The 8857-nt window shown below is 40.8% G+C and overlaps 1 protein-coding gene across 1 annotated transcript in view; it reads right to left on the minus strand.

Moving 5' to 3' along the window:
- Positions 1-8468, minus strand: part of LOC110676378 — a 32678-nt gene extending 24210 nt beyond the window's left edge. The window contains exon 1 of the mRNA XM_021844030.1: positions 8446-8468. The gene's annotated coding sequence lies outside the window, so the exon portion shown is untranslated. The remainder of the gene's footprint in view (positions 1-8445) is intronic.
- Between the last annotated feature and the right edge of the window lie 389 nt (positions 8469-8857).

Consider the following 8857-nt stretch of genomic DNA (forward strand, 5'->3'; position numbering starts at 1 on the left):
GAAACATGGCTAACACCTGATGTTACCCTTCCTTTCCATGATTTTAATATTATTCGCCTGGATCGATCCGACTCATATGGAGGAGTGCTTTTGGGGATCAAAAAGCATCACTCGTTCTACAGAGTCGATCTGCCGCCGATGTCAGGCATTGAAGTCGTTGCATGTCAGGTGACTATCCGAGGCAAAAGCCTCAGTGTCGCCTCCATATATCTTCCTCCGAGATCGGCGATATCTCGCAGAGATCTCTCTCACATCTGCTCTGTTATGCCTGAACCACGGTTGTTCATTGGGGATTTCAACTCCCACGGAACAGGCTGGGGGGAACTGTATGACGACCACCGATCAACGTTGATATATGACCTCTGCGACGACTTCAATATGACAATTCTCAACACTGGGGAAGTTACACGAGTGGCACCTCCAGCTCAAGATGGAAGTCCTAGGGATAGCCGTTTAGACCTCTCAATATGTTCAAGCTCGTTATCGCTGGATTGTTCATGGAGGGTAATCCAGGATCCCCATGGTAGCGATCACTTGCCGATCGTAGTTTCAATTTCCAATGGAACACAACAGTCTTCATCCATCGATCTCGCCTACGACCTCACAAAGCACATAGACTGGGGAAAGTACGCGGAAACGATCATTGATGGAGAACAAGCGGTAGAAGTACTTCCTCCGTTGGAAGAGTATCGCTTTTTATCCGAGTTGATTCTCAACAGCGCTCTTCAAGCCCAACGCCGTCCTGTGCCTGGTCCGTCGGTTCGCAAGAAGCCTCCCAATCCGTGGTGGGATGAAGAGTGTAAGGCACTCTATCGCGAGAAATCCGCAGCGTTTAAAGACTTCCGGAAACGTGGTTCAATTGACAACTATGAGCGCTATTCTTCCCTTGAACGCAAGTTTAAAAGCTTGGTCAAAGCGAAGAAAAGCGGTTATTGGCGTCATTTTGTGGAAGGATTATCACGTGAGACCTCGTTGAGAACGCTTTGGACCGTCGGAAGAAGAATGCGTAATACATCGTCGGTTAATGAAGATCGAGAGAGCTCTCCTCGGTGGATTATCGATTTCGCTAAGAAAGTTTGTCCGGATTCCGTTCCTGTTGATCGCGTGCGACGAGATATTCCGGTGAATAGGGACGCCATGGAAAGACCTTTTTCGATGGTTGAATTCTCACTTGCTCTCCTTTCATGTAACAGTTCCGCTCCAGGAATGGATCGAATCAAGTTCAATTTGCTTAAGGGCCTACCTGACGTCGCAAAGAGGCGCCTATTGAACTTGTTTAATCACTTTCTGGAGTGTAACATTGTTCCGGATGACTGGAGGCAGGTGAGAGTAATAGCCATCCAAAAACCCGGGAAACCCGCGTCGAACTATAATTCGTACCGCCCAATTGCGATGTTGTCGTGTATTCGCAAGTTGTTAGAGAAGATGATTCTCTTTCGGCTGGATAAATGGGTTGAATCGAATGGCATGCTGTCAGATACACAGTTTGGTTTTCGCAGAGCCAAAGGAACGAACGACTGTCTTGCGCTGCTTTCTTCAGAAATTCAACTTGCCTTTGCCCAAAAGGAACAGATGGGTTCAGTGTTTTTGGATATTAAGGGTGCTTTTGACTCAGTTTGTGTTGATATCCTTTCAGACAAACTCCACGCAAGTGGCCTTTCATCAGTTTTGAACAATTTTTTGTACAATTTGTTGTCCGAGAAGCATATGAGTTTTACTCATGGCAACTTGTCAGTTTCACGAATTAGCTACATGGGTCTCCCCCAGGGATCATGTCTGAGTCCCCTTCTTTATAATTTTTATGTGAGAGACATTGATGACTGTCTCATGGAAAATTGCTCGTTAAGACAGCTTGCAGACGACTGTGGTGTTTCTGTCACAGGACCAACAGCAGCCGAACTAAAAGGACCCTTACAAGATACTCTGGACAATTTGTCTACTTGGGCCTTAAAGCTGGGTATCAAATTCTCTGCGGAGAAAACTGAGATGGTTGTCTTTTCAAAGAAACACAAACCTGCCAAGTTTCCGCTTACACTCATGGGTAAGACAATCACTCATAGCTTGTCTTCTAAATATCTCGGGGTCTGGTTCGACGCCAAATGCACCTGGGGGAAACACATTGTGTATCTGACACAGAAATGCCAAAAACGAATCAACTTCATGCGAACTATAACCGGAACATGGTGGGGAGCCCATCCGGAAGATCTGATCAAGCTGTACCAAACAACCATCTTGTCGGTCTTAGAGTACGGTAGCTTTTGCTTTCAATCCGCGGCGAAAACACATATGCTGAAGATACAGCGGATTCAGTACCGCTGTCTTCGCATCGCGCTAGGCTGCATGAACTCGACTCACACAATGAGTTTAGAGGTACTTGCAGGAGTACAGCCCCTGACAGATCGTTTCGCGTAGTTAACACTCAGGTTCCTCATCCGTTGTGAGGTTCTCAATCCATTGGTTATTGAAAACTACGAAAAGCTGCTTGAACATAACCCTCAAACTCGTTTCATGAGTGTGTACTACTGGTACATGACGCTGGAGGTTAGCCCATCTTCGGTTAACACCAATCGTGATAACTTCCTAGAATTCGACTGTTCCTCTGTAGTATTTGATTTGTCCATGAAGCAAGATATCCATGGTATACCAGATCACTTTCGTTCAAAGTTTATCCCTCCCATGTTTGCAAGTAAATTCGGCCATGTCAGCGAGAGCCGACAGTTCTTCACTGATGGGTCAAAAATGGATGATATCACTGGTTTCGGTGTTTACAACGTTTCTCATAGCGCCTCCTTCATGCTTCAAAAACCATGTTCTGTATATGTTGCTGAACTAGCAGCTATACATTACACCTTAGAGTACATCAGTTCTCTCCCACCCGAGCACTTCTTCATTTTTTCCGACAGTTTAAGTTCTCTGGAGGCTGTTCGGTCAATGAAGCCGGTGAAGCACTCAGCGTACTTCCTGAATAGAATACGCCAGGCATTGAGTGCTTTGTCAATTCGCTCTTACACTATTACCCTAGCTTGGGTCCCTTCGCATTGCTCCATTCCTGGCAATGAGGAAGCGGACTCTCTGGCTAAGGTAGGCGCTAAAGAAGGCGATGTTTACGAGCGTCAAATCGCCTTCGAAGAATTTTTTGTATTGGCCCGTCGGGAGACCTTGATCAGCTGGCAACAGAAATGGAGAGACGGAGAAATGGGTAGATGGCTGCATTCCATATTTCCACAGGTGTCGAAAAAGCCATGGTTTAAGGGGTTGGGCATGAGCCGTGATTTCATTCGTGTCATGTGTCGGCTTATGTCCAATCACTATTCGTTAAGCGCGCATACCCACCGTATTGGGCTCTCAGAAAGCAATCTCTGTGTTTGCGGCGTGGCTTACCAGGATATCGAACATGTTGTGTGGGGATGCGTTGAGCATCGTGGCGTCAGATCTGAGCTGACTGAAACTCTCCGGATCCGAGGAAAACAGCAGAAACCTGTCAGGGAAGTGTTGGCGGGCCTTGATTTAGAATATATGAATTTAATCCGTCTGTTTTTGAAGCGTATCAATATCCGGGTTTGATTGTGTTCGTTCCCTGTCTTTCTTTTTCCCATTCAAATTGTCCTCTTCTCGTCGTGTCTCCCACAAACCGTTTCTGTTTAGTTTCATTACAGATCTGGACATCCTGTCCCTTCAAGCTTCATCAGCTTAGTAGTCTAAGTAGCTTAAGAAATTCCAAAAAATCCTTTCCTTCCCTGTTTCAAATGTATCCACTAACCTTAAAACTTCCGCAAACTAACATAGTTTTTAAAATAAGTTCAAATTTCAAAATGTAAATAATGTAAAAAAAAAGAAAAGATTTCGGCTCTGTTATGCCCTACGGCGCCTGAGCCTGACAAATAAACGAGATAAGTAAAAAAAAAGTCAGATTGTGAGTCTGAATCGAAAAACAGCCACGACCTGGTGGCGAAGCCACCTTGGGGGTTTTGCCACGGAATCGGAATCCGAAAGTAGCTGCGGCAAGGTGTGCGTGTGGTATCAGAACTGTGAAGAATCAACAGGTGGTGGTATCAGGCGTGATTACCCTGCGTGAGCTCATCGTATCGTGGTGGTATACCATTATAAGCACATTCGGAGAGCGTTGATCATCGACAGATATTGCTAGGTCCACGTGCTGAATCGTGGAAGAGTCTTTAGGGGGAAAGTTTTCCAAACACCAGCGTGATCTTACGTCCACGTTCCGAAATCAAAGCCCCTTTAAAGAATACCACCCACCGACGCCACATCGAGAAACCACGCCGATACGATCTGAACTAGCGATGGGCGATTTTGAATCGATGTTCCGAAAATCGATTTTTTCGTTCCGATTAATCGATTTTTTGAATCGATGTTAGGTGCACTCAAAATCGAGTGAATCGATTTTCTCTATTCGATTTTTTGTTTCGATTCAAAAGAATGAAATTATTAGAATTTGTTATTGAGTTGATGAACTATAAATCTAATTATGAATCAGACTTGAAGTGTTTAATATATAATTTTTAATCTCCAACGTAATTCAATAGGGTCCTAAAGGCCTGACCCAATTTTAGTGCCATATGCTTAAGTTTAGGCCAAAACTACATGTTTACTCATTTTTTTTTAATATTTTTCGTCCAAAAAACATTTTTTTAAGTTTTTATTAGATTTTGTCACATTCCTTGGCTTAAACTCAAATTTTGGGTGTATTTTGTTTTCCGTGTCCCTTCCGAAATGTCAGATAGGAACAACCCCAGTGTAAAAACTAAAAGCCCTGTAGTGTTTTGTTGACTAAGCGAACGTCAACATGATCAAAAGTGTCAAGGTTCATTTATGGACCCAATTTTTAAATTAAAGTTTAAATATGTAGCCGTTATTTGAACGGGAAAAAATGCTAAAGTAGTCGCAGTTACATGCTCTTTCGTGTCATTACATAAATACGAGATTTCATTAAACGTTTTAGGACCCAATTGAAGGAATTAAAAAAACATATGCGATTGCTTTTGGTCTTATTTGGAGATCATGTTTTTGTAAATTTTCATAGCAGCTTTCAAATCGTATCGATACAAAAACATCGATTCAAATGATTCGATTAAATATGTGAATCTATTCAACATATCGAATTTGAATCGATTCAGTAACATCGATGTTTTGGTCAAATTTGCCCAACGCTATCTGAACGTAGTGTTGTCTTTGATTGGAGCCTTCTCAGCGTCTCATCTACACCTCTCCTTGTCGACACTCGATCGGAAATCGGAATCGAGCGGGCTGTCGCGATGCCACCAGCGTCGCCGCTATAGGCCTTTTCATGTGACAGATCCGTCTATGCATTTGTTTACATCGGTGGAGGGCCGGTGCTAACACGGGCCTGTCATTTTCATAGAAGAACTGTCAAAGTGCTTCCGGATCAGCTGATTTGAGACGTCATGTGAATAGGCCTATACTCCACTGCACTGTGACGTCACGCATCAATTTTGACAGGTACTGGTCCTGTTGTTTACAGTTTGGACTTAGTACTTTCTTCGAATCATTCTTAATTTCGTGAAAGTTTGCTGCGAGGAGAGGTCAAATCCACTGCAGATACCCACGGATCGTATTATTCTATCTTCCTACCGTGGAAAATCGTCACCATCAGCATGCTGGTGATAGAAATGCAAAGATGAAAAAATGATGGAAAAAACTACTAAGTCCGAAACGTAAACAACAGGACCAGCAGCTGTCAAATAAGTGAGGTTAGGCTCGTCATATGCAGCGCTCTATTCCTTGGGCCCCACATTACCCACACGCTAACATTAAAGTACCCATTAAATGGGTTTCTTGTACCCATTTTTATAGCCAGTATGAAGTTGTCAGAAAAAGGGTATTTTCCTTTGACATAAAAAAGGGTACTTTAACCTCTTTATGAAGTATCCTAACTGGTAACAAAAATGGGTATTTAGTACACATGATACTTTTCAAGGCAGCAGTGCCATTTTTCGATTTTAGTTTTTTGCCTCTCGGAATTAGTGAAAATATTAAAGTGGTTCTTCGACACGTAAGTAATATTACACATTTATACATTTTCTGATTAGTTGATCCTTACAAAAATTGCTTTTCTCGTTACAGCTTTTGAGCGACCGCGAGGATTATTAGCTGCTGCGATTCCAGCGAAAGTTGCGGAGATTTCATCATTCTATGCGACATCCGATTTCCGGAAAGATGTTTGGCAGAAATTTGCGTCCGTGTGGGAAACTTACGTGAATAAAATCTTGAAATAAAATCGATGACAAAATGTGATGAATAAAAACGATACGTTGTAAAAAGCTTTTTATTTCTGATTTTATTTTCTTATTAAGCTCTTTAAATTCCTTAACCTCAATCCGAAGCATCGCTCTTGAAAAAAGGGGTTTTAGTACCCATTTTCATTCAAGAGTCCAAGAGTGAAAAATACCCATTATTTGAAGTTCGAAGCGAATACTCTTTAATGAGTAAACCGACTTTACTCTTTTTATGAGTTAAACCACTTTAGTTGGAAATGGGTACCATTGTACCCATTAATGGGTACTTTCATGGTAGCGTGCACATATTAGCACGGTGACACACCACACGAGATTCCGACGACGCCAAGCCGATGTGCTACTATTGACTCCGTCGGGGTTGACCAGCACGATCTCTATGAGTCTATGCATGCTATAAAACCTTTGACTTTTACTGTGCGCACGGAGACGGAATTCAACTTAATTTTGGGTTGTTTCAACGCAATTCCGTAGTTGAGCCCAATAAATAAATTTTGGCTAAATTTCCAAGGTCCCCACTAGGTAGTTTGGTTTTAATGCCATTAGTAAAATATACTCAATTTTGGGTTGATTTAAGGCAAAATTGAGTTCTTTCGACCCAACAATAAGAAAAGTTGCATTTACCCAAATTTGGCTTATTGGGCCAAAGTACCCCCATTGGGTAGATGCAGCTCTTTTTATTTTTGACAACATTCGTGTGGGAGAAAGAGAAAACCGAGAGATTTTGGGTTGAAACTATAATCGATATACTTAATTTTGGGTAAAGTAAACTCAAAAATTAGGTAAAATTATTTCTCCGTGCGCCCTGTTTTCAACTTGCCCATGAGAGAGAGCGAAACAGCACCATAACAGCACAGTAAAAGTCAAAAGAACAAAAGAATTTATGGCACGTACAAAAGCTCATCGGTCATCTGGATGACGAAGCCACATCATAGACCAATTCAATGAGCCTCTGTACGTGCCATAAATTCTTTTGTTCTCATGACTTTTACTGTGCGCCGTGTGTCGGTGCAGTCTCGCTCTCTCTTACGGGCAACTTGAAAACACACAAAAAACAAACACGCACAGTAAAAGTCAAACGTTTTATCGAATGCATAGGACGGATTTCACGCCAACTCGACAAAGGGATTGGCAGCACCCCTTCAGATTTCAATGAAACTTTCTGGGTGTGAAGACTATGTGAAACTAAGATACTTTACATACTTTGTTTTTTCAAAATCGATCTAGACTAACATTTACTTTTTTTATAAACCCGTATAAATCGAAAACGGTAAGACCTACAAAAAAGTGTTGTATGGGGGACTGTCGTGAAATTTCCTGACGTTTTAGAGAAAAATATTGAAAAAATAAAAACACATTTTCTACACTAAAAAAAAATATTCAAAACTTTAAAGTCGATTAAAAAAAAAACGGCCATTTCAGATTTTGATCATTCTTAAGCAAAAAGTTTCGTAAATAAATTTACTAAAAGTCGTCCATACATTGCAAATTGGGCATATTTTAGGGAAAAAAGTTTTTGTAACATTGAATTTTTTAAGTCCCAAAGTTTTTTTTTTTTACTTTTTTTTATAAACCCGTATAACTCGAAAACGGTAAGACCTACAAAAAAGTGTTGTATGGGGGGCTGTCGTGAAATTTCCTGACGTTTTAGAAAAAAATGTTGAAAAAATAAAAACACATTTTCTACACTGAAAAAAATATGATTCAAAACATAAGAGTCGATTTAAAAAAAATGGCCATTTCAGATTTTGATCATCCTTAGGCAAAAAGTTTTGTAATTAAATTTACTAAAAGTCGTCCATACATTGCAAATTGGGCATATCTATAGGAAAAAAGTTTTTCTAACAATGAATTTTTCAAGTCCAAAACTGATTTTTTTTTTCAAAGATTTTGTTCTAAACCGTCAAATATGATCGTGTTTTCAAGTGATAAATGAGTTTGAATCAGAAATAAATTGTATTTTTTATTGAGAATAGTTAAAAAACGGAATTATGCAGTGATTATGTTTTTTTAAATGAAGGCAATCTATGGATTTCGCCTCTGCCTATGAGAAAATCAACTCCATCTAACAATCCGACGGATTTTTATGGTTCGAAAGATTGCAAACATTGAAAAGGAACAACCTGATCCATACCCCATTAAATTTTCTTCTAGAAAATACTACTGAACGTACCTGCGTTACAAGCCAGATGAATAAGAAATAATGTTTGTATTGTTATCTACCTAAAATGTCCGTTAACAACCTGAGTTACTCAACAATCACCGCGTGAGTGTATAGAAAGATAGGTATTTAACTTATAATTGTCGTTCTACCTATGCATATAACTATTTAAGCTTGATGTCAATAAAACTCGAGATGTTGCGCCGGTATAAACAATCCTAAGTGCAGGCGTAGCCAGTTGCGAAACTTGTCACCAACAATGATCGAACACATACGTGCTATGGGATAAAGTCATCAGCTTGATGAAACTATGCATATTTGTGAGTCATGTCGCTTAGTGATCAGGCTCCACAGAAGTCCGCCTAAGAAAAAACGACGTTCGGGTAGAGGCGAAGTGAATCAAAATCCACAACCACCAACAAGC

Source organism: Aedes aegypti, chromosome 2 (assembly GCF_002204515.2).
Source record: "Aedes aegypti strain LVP_AGWG chromosome 2, AaegL5.0 Primary Assembly, whole genome shotgun sequence".
Lineage (NCBI taxonomy): Eukaryota > Metazoa > Arthropoda > Insecta > Diptera > Culicidae > Aedes > Aedes aegypti.